This window comes from Typopeltis vanoorti, chromosome 7, assembly GCF_054136105.1.
Source record: "Typopeltis vanoorti isolate ZY-2024b chromosome 7, IOZ_Tvanoo_1.0, whole genome shotgun sequence".
Classification (NCBI taxonomy): Eukaryota; Metazoa; Arthropoda; class Arachnida; order Uropygi; family Thelyphonidae; genus Typopeltis; species Typopeltis vanoorti.
This window is the reverse complement of record NC_143555.1, coordinates 78,319,864-78,340,340: the sequence shown is the minus strand read 5'-3', so window position 1 is coordinate 78,340,340 and position 20,477 is coordinate 78,319,864. Positions and strand designations below refer to the sequence as shown.

At 35.5% G+C, this 20,477-nt stretch overlaps 1 protein-coding gene across 2 annotated transcripts in view; it reads right to left on the bottom strand.

Annotated features, from left to right (window-relative positions):
• Positions 1 to 20,477, bottom strand: part of LOC150104801 (sodium- and chloride-dependent glycine transporter 1-like) — a 211,450-nt gene that overhangs the window by 150,477 nt on the left and 40,496 nt on the right. The gene's annotated exons all lie outside the window — the stretch shown is intronic.

Genomic DNA, 20,477 nt, shown 5'->3' with positions numbered 1-20,477 from the left:
CAAAAGGCAACAAAAATATTCAGTGGTTTTAAAACTTTTGCTATACATTCATTGATGCCTTGTACATAAGGGATAGGAATGCACGTTATTTCTTCTGTGTTTGAAGAGGAAGACATATTAAAACTACTCAAAGTTCTTTTAATGAAGCAATTCTTATAACCATTAGATAGAAAGGAAGAAGTTATATATTGTAGTTCTTTCTGTAAAAGATCATCTGAAGAACAAAAGGAGTGGGCCCGATGAACCAGTGTTTTAATAGTTCCTGCCTTTTGACTGGGATGGTGGTGAGATTCCGCATGGATATAATGGCCTGTATGAGTCTTCTTTCTATAAACTGAGAAATGTAGGTTACCATCTGGTTGGCAAAAAATTAGAAGATCTAAAAAGGCTAACTGCTTATTTGATTCTAGGATGAAGTGCGTTTAACTTAGTGAGAAATTGTTGAAGTTCATCCGAAGAGTCATTCCATACAGCAAAAATGTCATCGACATATCTGAACCAATGAATAGGTCTGGGAGAAATGTTGTCAAAGATACGTTGTTCAAAATGTTCCATAAAGAAATTGGAGATAGCAGGAGAAAGAGGATTGCCCATTGCTGTTCCTTCAATTTGTTGATACAACTTATTTTTAAAGGAAAAATAACCAGGATGTATTACAAAATCAAATACGTTTACAATGTCTGAAGGAAATTCCTGTTGTAGTAATTCAATGCTTTCAGAAAGAGGCATATTTGTAAATAAAGAAACATCTAAACTGATCATGATATCAGAAACGTCCAAATGAAGATCTGAAATTTTATTTTTGAAATCCAAAATATTTTTTATATAAGTATCAGTTCTTCTAAATGAAGAGGAGAGTAAATTTGATAAAAATTTTGAGATTTTGTAAGTGGGGCAACCTATACAATCTACAACTGATCTTAACGGAATGCCTGGTTTATGAACTTTTGGAAGACCATACAATCTAGGTGGACAACCGAAGAAGGTTTGAAGTTTTTTCTTTTGATCTTTATTCCATGTAAATACATTATCTATAAGAGAATTAAGTCTCTTCAATTGACTCTGGGTAGGATCCGATGTAAGAGGCCTATAAGTTGAACAGTCGCGAAATAAAAGAGACATTTTTCTCTCGTATTCCTTCCTATCTTGAATCACTACAACCTTCCCCTTATCAGCTTTCGTAATAATTAAATTATTGTTATTCTTCAGTAATTTCAATGCTTTAAACTCAGAGTAAGAAAGATTAGGACGAGGAGGCTTGGCATTAAAAAGAATTTTTGCACATTCAAAACATAATCTGTTGGCTGTTTTTTAGGATAAGGATCGAATACCCCTGTCTATGTTATGAAAAAAATCCATAAGTGGCACCTAATTCAGCATAATGGCGAAATCATGTCCTTTTGAAAAAACAAAAGGTTCACAGTCTGTTAGTGGACGTCCGGAAACATTTATAACTACTTTATCTATATCAATAGTATTATTACTGGATCTAGGTAGGATGACCAGTGATTCAAATTTGCGTTTTAGCTTGTCACGAGAATCATTAAAGACCTTTAGGTAAGAACTCAAAGATATGCGCATTATAGTATTAAAAGTTTCAACCGTTAAAACAGATTCCAGAGCGTTTTTTATGTCCATAATTTCTCTATTTAAGAGTTCAAGAGATTTTTTAGCTTCTTGTAGCTGATTATTTAAAAGGGACTTACTAGCTTTTAAATAGATCTGGTGAGCTTTTGGGGACCTAAAAACTTCTTCTATTTTAAAACAGGTTGGAATAACCTGGGCCATCTTGCATCGTTTAAGGAATATTAATCTGTTAATGCATTTGGCCTTCTTTACCAATACTTTACTGTATCTAGCAGATTGTTTGGAAATAGACTCTCCGTGAAGTCTAGCAATAGGTTTTAAAAGAGGTATACCGTGAGTAGACATATCAATACAAAATTAATAACGAAAAAACTCACGTACAAAAGATTATTTAATAGTATAATTTTCTTTATTTACTTTTTTCTTTAATTTTCTTTATTTCTTTATTAAAAATGAGTTGTATCATACTAGAAATAAGTCATTTCTATACTACTTATGAATTAGCGATGATTGCAGATGCTCAGTCAGAGGTCGTATGCGCTGGGTAGTGTGTATTCTCAAATCGTCTACTCAACTGTGCCCCTCCCCCCCAAGATTAAACCCTGAGTGCACAACTGATCGCACAACACGACATTTTTGAGCTTTTGTGCACGGGAAAATCCTGCTATCACGTTGAATGTAATTTATTGTATTTATGGAATACGGAAACTTCGAAAGGAACACAAAGTTCAAAACAGAGATTCAAAAATGCTTAGCTCCATACTATGAATTTACACAAATCTATCCTGCAAACGTGAACAAACCCAGTTTACTGACATTTTAAAGAGAGGAAGGTACACGAAATGTAGATACTGCTGAAAAAGTTTAGAAGCTGAAGATATTCCACAATAGAGAAATTGCGGATTGTACTTATCAGCGATGAAAAGGGAGAAATTTAAATGAACATATATTACCTCACATATGATACGTATATCAGTTTGTAAGACAGTTCTTCAGTTATTATTATTTTAATAAATATTACGTTTCCGGTAGTTATCAACTCCACCCTGTTTTTGTACTAGTTTCTAGTCTCGTACTACACGAGACTTTATATGAAGCGAGAAACCGTGTTATATGAGGATTCCCTGTATATGTTTACCAGCAGAGCTTTCATTTTAGTGTACTGTTACAGTGCTTTATTATCCTAAAGTTATTGTAGTGTACAGCTTAAAGAACCACAGTGCGTTTTGGGAATCCAAATTCTCATATTCATTGATGACAGTGGATTTACTGAAACAATCAAGAACAATGTTTCCTTCCTGTATTGAGACATGAAACCATCCTCAGTTCAAAGAAATCACTCCAATATATTCCAATTACAAAACTTTTTTTTTTTGTTTTATTTGTAAGAATAGAAAATTGTGCTCTGCATAATACAGTTTCATAGCAGCTATTTTTTTAAGAAGAGAAGAAGAAACTGGTTGTGACGGCTGGCAGTGAAATGAAATATAATATATATAAACATTATAAGTACAGCAATCTCTCAATTAATGTGCTCTTTAAAACAGGCGCATTAATCGAAAACGCACTAATCGAATATAATAACCTATGGGAAAAAGTATAATTCGTTCCTCAAATTTCTGTTTTGAACCTTAATTTTTTTTATAAAAGAATTAAGATATGTCTCAGGGCCTAGTTAAAGTAAAACCATGAAGCTGAAAGACAATAAAATATATTCAGAATATAAATTTTATTATTCTACTTCTTAACAAAGAATTGAGCTAACGTAGTTTGGCGGGAATTTTGTTTCTTTTTTTTCATACAACCGACGGTATGGCCCTATTGCCTCTTCTACTCTTCTGCAAATTTTACTCTTCTCTCTTCATGAGGGTCAGCCTCTAAGCATTATTAAATTTTCTTCATATTCTTCGGGATCTTCCTGCTGTGCATCTAAATTTAACAGGTCGGAATCACTCAATTCTTCAGAATGAGATTTAATTAACTCTTGGACTTTATCATTGTCAATCTCATCAAAACCCAGCTTATGCCCAATGTTGGCAATTTCCTCAACAACATTATCCATTTCATTTGAAAAGCTTCCAAAATCTTTTGCACAATGTGGAAAAATGTGCTTCCAAAGGGCTCGCATATTGCCAGCAGTAATTTTATTCCAAGATTTAACATGAAATTTCTTCCAGAATTCTACTAATGTCATAGAATTCTCACCAGATGTTGCTTCTATTGCCTGTTTAAATGTTCTTCTCAGGTAGTATGCCTCATATGGTGCGATAATCCCTGGTCCATAGGTTGTATGAGAGAAGTTGTATTTATCGGTAAAAATATCACTTTAATATTCTCACACAATGAATCAAGAGAAGTAGAGTGACTAGGTGCGTTGTCTAAAATAAGCAGAGCTTTAAAATCAAGATTATTTCGCTTGCAAAAATTCTCAACGGTTGGACGAAAACAACTTGTGAACCAGCTTTCAAATAAAGATTTAGTAATCCATGCTTTCTTGTTAGATTTCCAAATAACTGGGAGGAAAGCTTGATTAATGCCTTTGAGAGCCCTAGGATTTTGTGCCCTATAAATTACCATGTGTTTTAACTTTAGATCACCTTCGGCATTGCCACCTAATAGAAGAGTCATTCTATCCTTTGCGACTTTATAACCAGATTGAGATTTCTCTGATTTGGCTAGAAAAGTCTTGGAAGGCATTCGCTTCCAAAAAAAGGCCAGTTTCATCGACATTAAACATTTGTTGGTCACAATAGCTCCCTTCTTCCACAATTTTCTTCAAAATCTCTAGATAACCTCTTTATCTGCACTTGCAGCTATGCCTATAATTCGAACATTATGTAGGCCATTTCTCTTTTTGAATCGCTCAAACCATCCAGCACTGGCATGGAATTCTTCTTTTCTATCATTGATAGTATTTTCTTTCAAGGTTGCAAAGAGACTTAATGCTTTTGATTTAACAAGGTCAGTGCTTAGCAGGATCCGTTTTTGGTTACAATCTTCGATCCATGTAGAAAGAAGTCAATCTAATTCAATCATTATAATACTTTGATTTCGAGTGGTCTGCATGCATGGTGAACTTGAAGCAGTCTTACCTTTTTCTCTGTATTCAGCAGCTTTGCTTAAAATTGCTCTTATACTTGATTCACCCATTTTGTGTTCTTGTCCTATCTTTGCTCTGGACTCGCCTCGTTCATTTTTCTTTATTATTTCAAGTTTTTCTTCCAATGAGATTACTTTTCGAATCTTTTTCACACATCCACTTTTTTGCTCACTAATTCTTTTACTCATGATTAAAGCTTTGGAAAATACTTTAAAATAAAAAACGTAAAGAAAACACACTCATATAACATTGCAAAGGATACACGAGATAGAATCATCAAAATGCAGCAGACGACATAAATTTTGGCGGTAAAAATTTGGAACATAGTGTACATGGAAGTAGTGTAGTATGCCATTAAAAATAACTTTGTAAAATTTTTAAATCGGTAACTAAATTATTTCATCCTGGTGAGTGATTTTTTAAAATAGTTAACCATAAAAATGTATAGATAGAAAAGTTTTAAAATCTGTAACATTTATTTTTAAGATGTATATAGGCGCACTAATCTAATTTGGGTACCGAAAAAAAAATGACGCACTAATCGAGGGATTACTGTATATACTGTATGGTATGGTATGGCGCGCCGTACTCCATTTTCCTTTTATTATACGTTTTTAATATATATATATATATAATAACAAAAATTATCAAACTGCTTGTCTTTTTTTCACACTCCCCTCCTCCTCATTTCTGTGCGCCCGAGGCTAGTGGTTTACCTGCCGCGGCGATGTTACGGGCTTGCCTAATTATATTAATTACTATAGTCACAAAGCTGTTTTATAATAGCGATCCTCACACGTCTCCACTGGGATGGAAGAATGGAAAATACTTAAATTTGAAGAGGGAGTAAAACAGATTTATTTAAAAATGTAAGTACATAAGAAAAGCGAAGTAGTGCGTTTATCGCATGCAACAACTTCAGAGTGAGGTCTAATAAAACAAATAAATAAACGATGATAAATCACGTGCGCTTTCAGCGCAATTCACGAGCATTTGATAAGATATTTTGATTCTGGTGTGCATTTGGGGGTGGGGGAATACACTAATAGAAACGCAAAAATAAACCTGGAGAAAATATATATCCCACCGTTGCTGTTGTTTGAAATTGCGACAGCAGCAAAGTCTATAATGCCAGTAATTATGGCCGTTATAACTGCACAGGCAATATAACTACACTATGTTATAAAAAATTATGGGGACACCCACATTTTACTCGATACTGTATTAGTGACAAATCACGTAAATAGTTGCAGCTGCGTACCGAAATGAAATCGGGCGTGATTAAGAATAGAAAACTTCAAATCAGACGAACATGTTTGGGTATTATTTACTCAAAGTATATCGTCTCTTTTTTTCTTTTTTTTTTAAGTTTAGTGGTGAGTAGGCGGTAATATCTGAACTAGGATCTCTTGTCTTGTTGCTTGGAAAAATTAACAACGAATGTCATATTGGCCAGACAATTCTGTGTTGCCTACGCTCTTGCCAGTTTATGGAAACAATACAATTGAGTATTAACGTTATGACGCGCTATGTTGTATTTCAAGAACTGTGGCTACATAGTTTTTGAAATGCGAGAGTAAGCCAAGCCAGCAGCATACATTCCCCGAATACCTACGACATATTCAACTGGATCGTTTCTATAGAAGAGATCACCTTTCGGAAGAACGAGAACGTCAGCTGTGGAGGAGACCAACTGTCGAACTGCACTATAAAAACTGAAACCTAAACCCCCCCCTGCCATTTTAGTGATGGAATAAACCAAAATATTGTCCGTTTATGACCATTTAGTGGAGATTCTACGTGTTAATCACATACCTCCCTTCGAATTTTTGCACTCGATTAAAATTGCAATTATGCATCTTGTTTTGAAAATGTTTCTTAGTTTTTAATTTATGTGCCCCCCCCCCCTCAACGAAAGGTTGTAAGCGAATAAAGTACTGTGGGTGAACAAGAGTTACATAACCTAGAAAGTTCTATGTTCTCTAGAAAATAAACATGCAGCTTTTTCAAGCCACTTCTGGCTTCACTAATCAGGAAGTTACCTCCTCCTCCCCTCAAGCAACTATATCCATCGTTTCTTCAAAAACAGCACATTGAACATATGTAAAATAACGAAAAAAATATTTTTAAATTTTATTGTGTTTTGCATAAGTTGTTCAGTCCTTAACTATCAACACCTCGAAGTCATTGCGTCCATGAATACTGATATAAAACATACAGCAAGAAAGAGTTAGACTACATGTATTTGTCATATTAGGCATCTATGCCTTTCAATCGCTTCTTGTAAATTTCAACACTCGGAACTAAAACTTAATATTTGTTCCTGCTAAATGGTGATTGTTTACTACGTAGCTTTAAGATTTATAATCAGTCAAGCATTTTCAAAACATCTTGTACATAAACAGCACTGATAATAATTAAAGTTGTGATATATGGTAAATCTCTTTTTATTCAGCACTAGATGGATGTATTCTGAATGGAAGAGAGTAGGTGAAAGATCATATTTCCATTCAGAGCAACACAACTGGATAAGACTTACTTGCTTAGTGCAAGGATATTAATGGGAAACAAAGTATTAGGTTTGCATGACACGATCATTTTGTTTGTTCCCCTCTTGGTAGAAGCAGTGCCGCAGTAGCTCAGTCGGTATAGATGAAGCCTTTTGGTCGGAAAGACCTGCGTTCGATTCTGGTCCATGACGTGAGGAACCTTTATCTGGTTTCTTTCGCCTAAGGGTGAGTTAGCCGGTCTCATACGGATGAAGAGGATTTTTTTCACCCGGAAACTGGTTTTTCGTCTCTCAGAACACGCAATTGTGATAGTTTATGCACCCCACACGGACAGGCCTGAAGAAGAGAGAGTGAAGAATTCTATGAAAACTTACAAACTGTTCTAGACTGCCTACCAAGGAGAGACATACTGTACATCTTAGGACACTTAAATGCAAAAGTGGAAAAGAGTATGAGAGTCAGGCCGGAGTGTGGCATGTTTGGTCTGGGTGAACGTAACACCCATGGTGAAAGACTGTTGGAATTTGCCCATGCTAACAGATTAGTTATAACCAATACCTGCTTCCAGAAACATCCACGACGGACCTATACTTGGCCATCTAACATTGATAGGTCAAGGCACCAGATTGATTACATCCTGGCTCTCCAGTGGTGGAAGACAAGCATCTCTGATGTGCATACTTGTCCTGGAACAGATTGTGGTACATACCATCAGCTGGTAAGAGCCAAAGTAAGAACTAAGACTCCGAAAACTTCCAGGTCAGGCACATTCCACTAGATTGAATGTTAGAGTAATTCCTATGGATTCACAGAAGAAACATCAACTCGGCTGGATGATTTTTTGGAGACCAATGAGGAAATCTCACCAGAAATGCTTTGGGAAGGAGTCAAGATGATAATACAGGATACAGCGAAGACGTATCTCGGCCCAATAAGAAAACCAAGAGACCCATGATATCAGATTCAACATGGGAACTAATCAAAACAAGGCGGTTGGAAAAACAAAGAGACACAGGGACCAAAGAATACAAGAGATATTACATAGAGAAATCAGAAGAGCGATCAAGCAGAACAAGGAAAAGTTCTATACTAATAAATGTGAAGAAATAGAGTTCCAGATAAGAAGGCATAATTATAAAAGGATGTTTTATTTAGTTCGTGACTTAAAAGCACAAGTTTAAGCCTAAATTGAATGTCATCAAAGACAGGAATGGATCATTACTAACAGAAGAGTTGGAAATCAAAAACAGATGGAAAAATACTGTGAGGAACTGTACAGCAGAATGGATAAAGAAAATGTGGAGTCCTCCCACCAAGAAAATTTTGATTTGGAACCTCCTCCACTTAGGCATGAAGTTGAAAGAGCAGTTAAGCAGCTCACCAGAATAAGTCCCCAGGTGCAGATTAAATCCCAGCAGAGTTATTTAAGGCCACAGGGGATGGAGGGATAAGAGTGTTTCATAGATTTATTACAAGGATATGGGGGACAGGATCATGGTCTAGAGACTGGGAGAAGTCAGTTTTCATACCACTACACAAGAAAGGTGATATGAAGGCATACGAGAATTATAGAACTATTAGTTTGATATCTCATGCAAGCAAAATTTTATTAAAGATCATGCTAAATAGGATTGAGGCCAAAGTTGAGGCAGAGATGCCCGAGGAACAAGCAGGTTTTAGGAAACGTAGGGGCACTAGAGATCAGATCCTTTGCCTTGACAGATCATAGAAAAATATAAAGAATTCAGACTCCCACTGGTAATGTGTTTCTTAGACTACTCTAAAGCTTTTGACTATGTTGAGCATGTGAAAGTGTGTGAAGTAATGAAAAGAATGGGTTTTCCTCAACACACTATCAGGTTGATAGCCAACTTGTATAAAGAGCAAGAAGCCACAGTAAGACAGGTGTTGGATTGACTGACTGGCTTCAAGTTGGAAAAGGAGTTAGACAAGGATGTTTACTTTCTCCTCACTTGTTTAGTATATATACAGAGGACATCATGCGTGAAGCATTGGATCAGCTCAGGACAGGAATTAGGATAGGAGGTAGATTGATCAGTAATCTGGGGTATGCTGATGATACAGTACTCCTTTGTAATGACATGGAAAAACAAGGACTAATTCTTGACAAAGTTAACAAGATCAGTAATAACAGAGGACGTCAACTCAATTCTAGCAAGACAAAGATCATGGTTCTCAAAGGAAAAACAAACAGAGAAACTCTTGAGAAACAAGTGTATATTAATGGAGAAAGAATTGAGGAAGTCAGCAAGTTTGAGTACCTGAGATCCATTATTAATGTGAAGAATTGCTGTTCAGAAGATGTTCGGAGTGACCATACGGCATCTGTAGATGCCCAGTGAACATAGAGAGAGAACACGCAAACCAGCTCTGTGAACATACACGCACGGATCTACAGACATAAATGTTTAACCTCTCATGAGGGAGAGATGGGGGAGGGGGCCTCAACCCGTGGGGAAGAGATTTTAGTTTTCCCAATATTTTAATCAGGCGGGTAAGAAAGCCAGCAAGGTTGACTGAGTGATATATCTTTAGGTGTCTTTTGCATCTTCCCAATTGAATCTACTAATTTTTCCTATTTGGCCTCTAGAATAGGATTAAGTGACTTCAAAACATTTAATGTTTGGTGTCTAGAACAAGGTTCCGGATAATCTTTAGTCCACTCACCATTCGTAGGTAGGACTCACATTATATGTATGAAAGCATGAGATGTAAAAATATATCTATTTCAAAAAATTAAGCTTCTCTCCCCCGCTCCCAAATTTTATGTGTCCACGTTAATTTGTTCGGGTGTGTATTTTAGCATATTTTGCATTATTTTCGAATGTATGATTTGAAAATTATCTTTGAAGAACCTCTTGATCAAACAGCAACATAGAATGCAACGTCTAATGTCACTTTCCTTATTAAAACTTCTATTACAAATCAATTATAAAGCGGAAAAAATATGAAGTGCAAAGTTCATTTCAGTAAAGAGCGATATCTCTGTTGATCGATTACAGCTGGAAGTCTGTAGATATAGAAAGTTATGAAGATATCAGGGGCGTAACTATTGTACAGCGAAACCCCCCCCCCCCAATGCAGGAGAGGAGAAAAGCCTAAAAGGTCAGAGGGTCCAAATGAAAACATTCAAAGATACGAGGGAGTCCAAAGGATTCAAAAGAGAAATAACTAAATTCGATTTTTGGAAACGCCAGTATATTCCAATGCCCATTATTTCCTTTCAGTGGGATCATTAGACAAGTCTGAAAAACATTCAAATGTAATTGAATGACTAGACTACAGTGGTTAATATCACAGTTTTTGGAGGGTTCAGGACCTAGAGTCTAGGTCCTAGACGATTAGTATGGAAATCGTGCTAGTGCATCATTATAAGAAAAATAATCAATAAATAATTATTTATTTTAGGTATAGACCAAACCCACCTAAAACTTCTGTCATGCTCATGACAGAAGTTTTAGGTGCAAAAGTGATGACGTCACATGTCTCAACTTCGCTTTCAAATTAGCATTACGAGGGTGGTCTGAAAAGTTCTCGGCCTAACAATGAAAAAACGAATTTATAATTTAAAAATGATTTTTATTTTTCAACATAATCTCCCTTAAGACTAATATATTCTAATACATTTATTCCAGCGATGCTCCAGCGCCATTATCCCGTCCCTGTAGTGGTTCTCAGTAAGATCTGCAAAATACTCCTCTACAGCTGCAATCATCTCTTGATTCGAAGAAAAACGCTGACCAGCGAGGAAGAGTTTTTGTTTTGGGAAGAGATAGAAGTCAGAGGGAGCCAAATCTGGGGAATAGGGTGGATGTTCCAACAATTCATAGTGCAGATCCCTTAATTTTCCCATTGCCAAAACACCTTTGTGGATAGGTGCATTGTCCTGATGAAGGATGATTTTTTTCTTCTGAAACCGGGTATTTTCTCACCAATTTTTTCGTCTAGTCTGGTTAAAAGATCGGAATAATATTCCCCGGTTATTGTTTTACTCTTTTCAAGATAATTAATGAACAAAATGCTTTTCGCATCTCAAAACACCGATGCCATGACCTTTCCTGTTGATATAACCGCCTTTGTCTTCTTTGGCGCTGAACAACCCGCTTCTGTCCACTGTTTTGACTGTTGTTTGGATTCTGGTGTGTAATGGTGAATACAATACAGTCTCATCGTAGTAATAAATCGACGCACAAAATCAGTTTTATTCTTGTTAAAACGCTCCAAGCACTGTTCAGAGATTTTCATGCAAGTGCGTTTTTCATCTGCTATAAGCAAGCACGTCACCCATCTTGCCCAAAGCTTTTTCATTTGCAATTCTTCATACAAAATATATCCTACACGTTCTTTTGAAATGCCTATAGTCTCAGCAATTTCACGCACTTTGACTCGCCGATCATCCAATACCATATCGTGCACTTGACCAATGATTTCTGGTGTTGTTACACTTTTTGGACGTCCTTCGCGTGGATCATCTTCAGGGCTGGTAAGGCCACGTTTAAACTCGGCAGTCCATTTCTTAATTGTCGAAAACGAAGGAGAAGAGTGCCCATAAACTTTTATGAACTTTCGAATGAATTTCTTTTGGCGTTAAACCTTCTTTTACAACGAATTTTAAAACAGCACGATACTCAATTTTATCCATTTCAAGGGATACAGACAACACTTTTGCTTCAGACAGCTGTATAAAAGAAACTGCTTGATGGAATGACTTGTAATTTCACATGGATGCTTATGACAGATGTACCAACTTAGAAAAATCTTGCCGATAGTGTTGTTGCCATCTATGGTCTAGGCCGAGAACTTTTCAAACCACCCTCGTATTTCCACTCGACAGGCAAAAAGAGTCCAGTGAAAATCGAATACCATTAAAAGGGAAAAAAAAATAATAATAACTTTTCTCCGCCATTAAACATCTGATTGATATTTTTTTAGCAATAGTACGACTACTCAGAATAAGGCAATTCTAACAATGCATTTTGTTATTCTTTATAAAAAATTAAACCTTAAATAAAAACTAATGCTTTCACTTTCCTTATTATATTGCTTCAGTGTCTACTATTTGGAGGAACATTTTAATTCGTCTGTGTTACCTACATGTAGAGGATCGGGGTCAAAAAGGGACTGGATTGATGTCATCTTTCTGCTTTTTTTTTTCCAGTACTGAAACGCCGGAATTACAAATAATATATATATATATATATATATATATATAAATCATGTGAAACAATAATGGGTAAATGAACGCATCACATTTTTTCTTCCTTGTTTATATTGAGTAGATATTTCATTGAAAACCGAAATGTACTTTAGATTTTTCCCCCCTTTTTGGTAGTTTCACGAGTCTGCCTAGATAGAACTGCTTAGAGAGAAAGATGGAAGTTAAATGGTGCCGATTCTGAATCGTTTAGCCCAAGGCAGTAAGTAAAACCAAGACTACAAATACTCAGTTTGTAGTCTTGGGTTTGTCAAAGATGGCTCACTGTCGTGTTGAAGGAAAAGTCATGTCAGAAGATATTTTCGAATCTGTCTTATTTGCAGTATTCCAACTTAGCGATAAGAGCTAGCAGTAGCGCCAGAAGACATGCACATTTCATCACTGGTCCCAGAAAGCAATAAGCATGCGTGAAACAGCAAGAGCGAATTCTTAACTCTTTGTGACGGTAAATTGTCAGATCCAAACGAATACATACAGTTTTCACTGGTTGCCTAAGTAGTGGCGTATCTCCAGCCAAGAAGCTGCGGGTTGGCTGGAGCTTCATTCCCAAAACCAAATGAGGTACGAGAGTGATCATACAGCGTCCAAATGACATTACACGTGAATAACTACATAACATATTTGGGGGGGGGGGGGAAATCAATCAACTACATTGTGAAATACCTCTTCAAATAATAAGCTAGTGTTTTCCATTCCGCGGATATATGGATCACTTGCATTCCATAAAGCAGTTTTCGCCGACAATAACACAATTTTTTTAAATAACTACATATTTTATTCCACTTCAGAATCTCTTCACGCATATCTGAAACACAAGATACTATAAATTCTCGACTCCCCACAGCATTCGCTTCCACTTAATTTCATGTTACTGTTTGACATCTGACCTAATCTTCATGGGTGATAGGCTTGTTTAATTCGATGTAACAGCTGGGTCGTTAAATCTTAATGGTTTAATGCAATAGGACATTGCCTATCTATCTTCTTCCACACGAAATTACTTTGATGTAAGCAAACTTGCGAATTACCTGTTTTGTTGGCTTCATGTTATTATAGCTTGTAGACTGGCTGCTTTTACGAGTAAATTGCGGTCAACTTTTTTGCTTCCTCAATATTTCGCTTACTTTTTTTTTTTTTTTTTTACTTATGAGATACTTATTTGTTTTTAGATGAAGTGAGTAAAACAGTTGAGGAATTAATTACGAAATTGGACGAATGCAATTTGCGGCGATTTACTTTCGATTCTCTCTCTCTTTACAATTCCACTATTTTGTCCAATTATGCCGAAAATTAATAGATCTTGATAACTTCAGAAACAAAGTTTATCCCAAATTTGGTTAAAAGTGAACGTTGCGGTCTGTAGAGGTGTGTCTGAGAAGGATGCGATCCCCCCCCCCCGCAACAGTGACCTTTCACCAGACTAGGCTGAAATTCTTAGAGGAGAATAAACAATACGAAATACGTATATTCTAAATCTGGTCGACATGAGGGGAACGGTACGACCTCTGCAGGTCGTACCGTTCATTAGAAAATCAGCTTAATGAAGACTATACAGGAAAACCTCGCTTAACGCGAATTCGATATGCGCGATTGTCAGTTAGTGGCTTAATGAAATGATACTATTTCCCGCTTTAAGCGACTGATTAATCGGTTAACACGATTTTTTACGTTACGCGAAATTTTTTGTCGCCAATCTGCAGCGAGAGGAAAAGCTGGAAGTCATTAAGAGACATGAAAGTGACTCTAGTAATAGAATGATTATATAGAGAAACCTGTGGAGAATTCAACTAAGTTTAACACCAAAATAAAAGACATTAAACTGCTGACAACAGACATACTAATTAGCTTCGATATCGTCTCTCTCTTCACCAATATCCCCCATAATGAAACTGTAGACCTATTAAATCAAAAATTTCCCTCGGACATTGTTGAACTGTTCAAATTTGTTATCACTTCTGGTTACTTCACATGGAAAGGAAAAATCTACAAGCAAGAGGAGGGAACAGCAATGGGGTCCCCCTTGTCACCCAACTTGGCAGATCTGTTTATAGAACATCTAGAAGAAAAAATCCTCTCATTCAAACTCAAACCAAAACTCTGGCTTCGATATGTCGATGATATCTTCGCAGTTTGGAGTCATTCCGAACAAGAGCTACTTCAGTTTTTAGAAAAAAAATCAAACTTCTTCATCCTCGCATCACATTTACATTAGAAAGAGGATCCCCACAAGGCATCCCCTTTCTGGATTTACACATCCAAAGAAAAGAAGACGGTTCCATTTCTGTCTATCCACCTCTGTCTATCGCAAACCGACATTTTCAGGCCGCTACATTCACAATACTTCAGCTCATCATTCTTCTCAAAAATTTGGCATCATTAAATCATTGGCAATCAGAGCACACAGATTATGCTCCTCCGAGGATTCTCTAAAACAAGAATTGGAAATAATCAAAAACACAGCCACTCTAAATGGTTACAATCTCAAAACAACTCTGAAAATCATCAGCAATTTCTCTGCACTTCAACCTAGACAAGAACAACCCCATAGAATTCCCACCTTATATCAAAGGCATCTCTGAACGGCTCTCGAAAATTATGAAGAAATACAATCTTGCTGCCACCTACAAACCCATCAACCAGATCCAAAACTTGTTACCCTCGCCTAAAGACAAACTTTCACCTATGCTACTAGCTGGTGTATACGAGTTCCATGCTCCTGTAAACTCTCTTATTTTGGACAGACAGACAGATCAATTTTTAAACGCATTTCAGTTTAAACCGCCTCATGGCCTCGCTCAACATGGAGCTGAAAACCCAAACCACAAGATCTATTGGAAAAAGACAAAGCTTCTACACAGATCTTCATATAAATATAAACGTTTATACGAAGAAAGTGCTGAAGCCCTACTCCACAGACCAAATCTAAACCGCAATGATGTTCTTGCCATCCCTAAAGTATGGGAAATTGTCATACAAAATTGTGTAAAATAATAACTTAACTGTAATTAATTTTAATTTAATTTAAGTAATTTAGTTAAATTTCATTTAAGTTCAGGCCACAACGCGCCACTGCACGCAATTTGGATTCGTACGTACGCGCCCTTTCTTTTGTCATTCCTAGTATTGCTTTACTGTAATGATGACGTCTTAAGATACCTAGGACGAAATATTTACGTAATAAAAAACCTACTACTGTGGTTCACGTGTGTTAAACTTAGTCAGTAATAGAATGATTGTGCGAGACCTGGCATACAGCGAGTCTACAATTTGGACTATATTAAATAAGAGCTAATAATACAAAAAACAAGAAAAAGTTGCTACCGCTTCTTTAAGCATGCAGATAATCCATTTAATTTAATTCTATTCGCTCTGCATTGAGGATTAATAACCAAAAAAGAATATCTCTTAGTACAGGGAATATTCAGGCAAAAGCTCTCCATATTTTTACCTCATTGAAAGAGACCAAATTTCAAGAGGGATGTGAAAGCTTTGCTGTGAGTTTAGAATGGTTTGACCGCTTTAAAAATCGAACTGGACTCATAACGTAAGAATAACTGAGGAATCTGCTAATGCTAATAAAGATTCTGTGACCAAGTTTCCTGAAGAATTGCAAAGGATAATTCAGGAGGGTGATTATGACGATCGGCAAATATTCAACGTCGACGAAATTGGTCTCTTTTGGAAGCGTATGCCTCTCAACTGAAGCACCTCAACCAGGATACAAAGTATCTAAAGATCGTCTTACGCTTTAATTAGGCGGCAATGCAGAATGCGACTTTAAACTCACGTCTATGTTAGTTTATCATGCGCAAAATCCAAGATCTAACATTATTGAAAAAATCAGCACAATTGGAAAAAGAACTTGGATTTAATGAACTGGATAATGAAGATGTGAGAAACTTGTTCGATTCCATTCAGAACATTTAAGCGAGAATGATCGCCTTCAACTAGAAGAATAGCGTGCATATGAAGAAGAAGATAAGGAGTGCGAACAAGAGAATGTTAACTAAGAAGCTAACTGCAAAAGAACTTGAGCTAATTTTCAATTCTTACCACTCTTACACAAACATGAGTATGCTAAGGAAATTTTGTTTAATGATGATCCTGACATGGAACGAAGATTCGAAGTCTGCCTAAATATTGATAAAGCGATCGCCAGCTATCGCAAATTGCATCACAAGATGAAAAAGTCGAGTACAATTCAAACATCTTTACTTTTTTTTTTTTTGTGAAAAAAAGTAGCTCAATGAAATGTTTAGACATTAAATAAAAATTTAAGCAATTGATTTTTATTAAATTTGATGATTTTACCTCTAATATAGCTTATACTGTAATTCTTTTTTCAAATTTACGCTAACTGATGGAATGAATTATAATCATTTCTATTGCTTATTGCATTCGCTTGAGGCGATTTCGCTTAGCGCGCATTAATTGATGGATTAATTAATCGCATTAAGCGAAGTTTTCCTGTATATAGTTTTCGACCGATACTAAGTAGTGTTTTTACAAAGTTCAACTTCATTCTGAGGATAAATTACAACCTCACATGTAGTTCTAAGAACAGTCTCAAATCTACCTCTGAAATAACTGCACACAGCTTGAAACAGAATAGGGAATCCATGACTATATTTTTAGTCACGCATACATGTACACATTTAAAGAAATGTACAGTATATTATATACTACACTAGGAGATCCAAATATATATTTGTGTTAATTTTTGAGTATGGTGTAGTTAGAATACGAAGATTATTTTTTTTTTCATGGCTAGCGATTAAAAATAGCGAAAGAAATTACATTGTTAAAAAGCGAATCAAATGTGATGTTTTGCAGGAAATAGGGAAATGTTGTGCAATAGTCAAACTTCATACGACAGCGAGTTCTAAAAATAGCAATGCAGCTTTCCAGCCGATAGTCGATCGAAGTAAATGATGATACACGTATGCCAGGAGATCCTCGGTTACTAAATTTCGGTTACATTGCTCACAAACATACAAAAATTTCTGATATGTGCTATTTATGTAGGCAATTAGGCTAGTGTTGACAATGTTTACTCAATATGACACTAAAAAAAAAAAAATGATGCCATGAACCAACGACACCTTGTAAAAGAATCTTCCACAAAGCAATCTGTATAGCCGTCTCGGCCTAATATGGACGCCATCCAGCACTTCCTTGAACGCGCATTTCACCGTGGTACATTAAACCATGCAGGGAAGTACCGTTTCCGTGGCAACGTTGATATCGATTGTCTTCTTTCTGCCCATATTATCGAGCATGCGCAACTTTGTGTTCGGTAGATATAGACAGACCAAAAGTAGCTGTACACAGCGGGATGCCATTTTCCAAGAAATATGATTAAGTTCCTTTCCTTGAGTCAGCCAATGTGTCATCCCGGTTTTTATGGCAATGTGAAAGTGCTGCTTTTTTGTCGTTGTCGTTATTAATCACCATTCTTACACAAACCAAAGAACTGCAATCTGCCAACTAATGGCAAAAGCAATCCATGTATTTGACCGAGGCGCCAGTTAATCAAATTTACTTCTCCAAATTAGTTTGAATTTTTACAGCAGTTCGTTTTCGGTTTAATTAGAAGAAATATTTAATAACAACTATGCAATAAAATTTACTCACATCATTTGACAGTGCAGGAGGCATCCATTATCAATAAAATCGATAAATAGGAGACGATCAATAACTTTTGTTAATGAAATATTTATTTATCTCCCAATTTATTTAATTTTCCAAAATTTCATAATGATTACTTAAAAGCAATATTTACAATACACTTTTCAAAGATCTAATAAAAATTAAATACATAAGTTCATAAAGTAATATTTCTTTGGTCTTCAAGGTCTAATGCATGTCTACTAATAAAAAAATATTAGCCGCATTTCACTGGATACTTTTTAAATTATTATTTATCTAATTTTTTGAATACTAGACAGAAATGAAGATGCTAAGTTGCAAGCTACTACAACCAGTAGATTTCAGAAAAGGCAAATCTATAATTGTTAAACATTTATGAAAAAGATGAATTTAATATAAATCATATTTTTTTTATTTCCAATAAGCATATGACTGCATAAATATAGAAAAATTATATAACTCACAAGATTCGCAATGGAAAATCCAGAAGAAAGCACTTGTTAAAATGCAAAATAATTTAACAGATCCCTTTAAAGTTCTTTTTTTTTTTTTAACTCGGCTCTGAAATATATTATCCGATAGCTGCTAGTAGACATTAAAGCACATTAAAGACTAGTAGACATTAAAGGCACATAAAATAAAATAAAATAAAATAAATAATTAAATCGGTGCAGAACTGTAGCAAATGACATTAACGATATGTCGAGAACCAAAGAGAAAGCAGATTAAAAGGGATTTAGAATTACATAAATGAGCACATAAGGCTAAAAATTAATCAGAAAAATAATCATTAATGCCAGGTATAATCAGCTAACTGATACAAGCATGAAAATTGGGAACCTTTAATTACAGAAATTGGAACATATTAAATATTACGAGTAATGATTACCAGCCAACTAAATGGGGTAGCAGAATCGAATAAAGGACAAACAGGAATTTTATTCTCTTTATGTATTCGGATGAAAACATATTCGTTGAGAAACGATAAGTTACGAATATCTTTTTCTAATCTATAATTAAAAAAAGATAAATCGATAATTCGTCTACTTGTTATCTATGGATGCGAAACCTCGATATTTAACGACAGCGGAGGACTTTTCAGCTTTTGACAGGAAAATCCTCTGAAAAATATTTCGTCTAGTTATGATAATGGTCTCTGAAGAATCAGATGCGACATGTTATACCCACTATATACAGAACCTAAAATATCAATTCAATCAATCAAAAACGTCGCAGTGAGCTGGACATGTATTTCGAAGTGTACATCGAAGCATTATATTTAAATATATATTTTAACCTGTAAAAACCGGGGACATTTGGCGAAATGCAAAACATTTTTTTTTTCTTTGCATAAAGAGTGGGTTTAAATAAACTCTGGAACGTCCTTGTACGCATGCTGTTGCTAATGCACAGTGTATTGATTTTCGAACTCTTTTAGACGCTATGTTTCAATTTTAGTTTCTTAAAAAAAAAAACCTTATACCATCTAGCAGAGGCAAGACTCGATCTTCTTTAATGAAGAAACTCTTCCCAATTGCAAATATTTCGCTTATAAACCGGTTACAGGAAACACAACACGCATTTTATATTTCATCTTCCATTCAAGTAATAAGCGAAACGGCTGGGTACGGCAAAGTAACCTGATTTACTACGCCTAATGTTTTAATCGGTCAGGCAGTCAAACCGATCTCCACAGTCCACTGTATGCGTTTCTGAGTCGATTTGAGACAGGTAAACTCGCCTTCCGTTGAAAGGCCATTATGAAAGTGCTAAAAAGGTGCATAAATTCGAATCGAAATTTTATATATAATATTCGATTCTATCCGTATATAAGCAAAAACTTTGTTATATAATAAGAAAATGACGTAGTTAACTCTTTAAACATTAAATTATATTTGGAATCTTTCATTTATAAAATAAAACTAATTACACTGCTTAAATGTCCAGATCCAAAACGATCTGTATTGAGGATAGAAATGGTGGCTACCATCAATCTTAAAATAGATTTGTCCATAGTGCGCAGCGCAGCAGTCAGATTAACTATTTCTCGCTACGCTGATGAACTGCATGACTCAAAATTTTAATTCCAATTTTTATTAACTTTAAAATTTTAATTAGATTCCGCCAATAAATGAATATCACAAACAAATTTATTAGTACAACAGAGGAAAAAATCAAATAAAGCCGATACTTCACGCAAACATATGCTACTTTGGGATACGCATTTCATTCAAGAGAAATGAGGCTACTTTCAAAATTTTATTACATTTTTAATCCCAAAGAACGTATATTATTAATATAGTAATGTTACATTTTGGAATAAAACTCATCATCATTAAAGTAACATCTTCTTGAAGATGTCGGTTATAACTAGCATTTCTGAGCTAAAGGATTC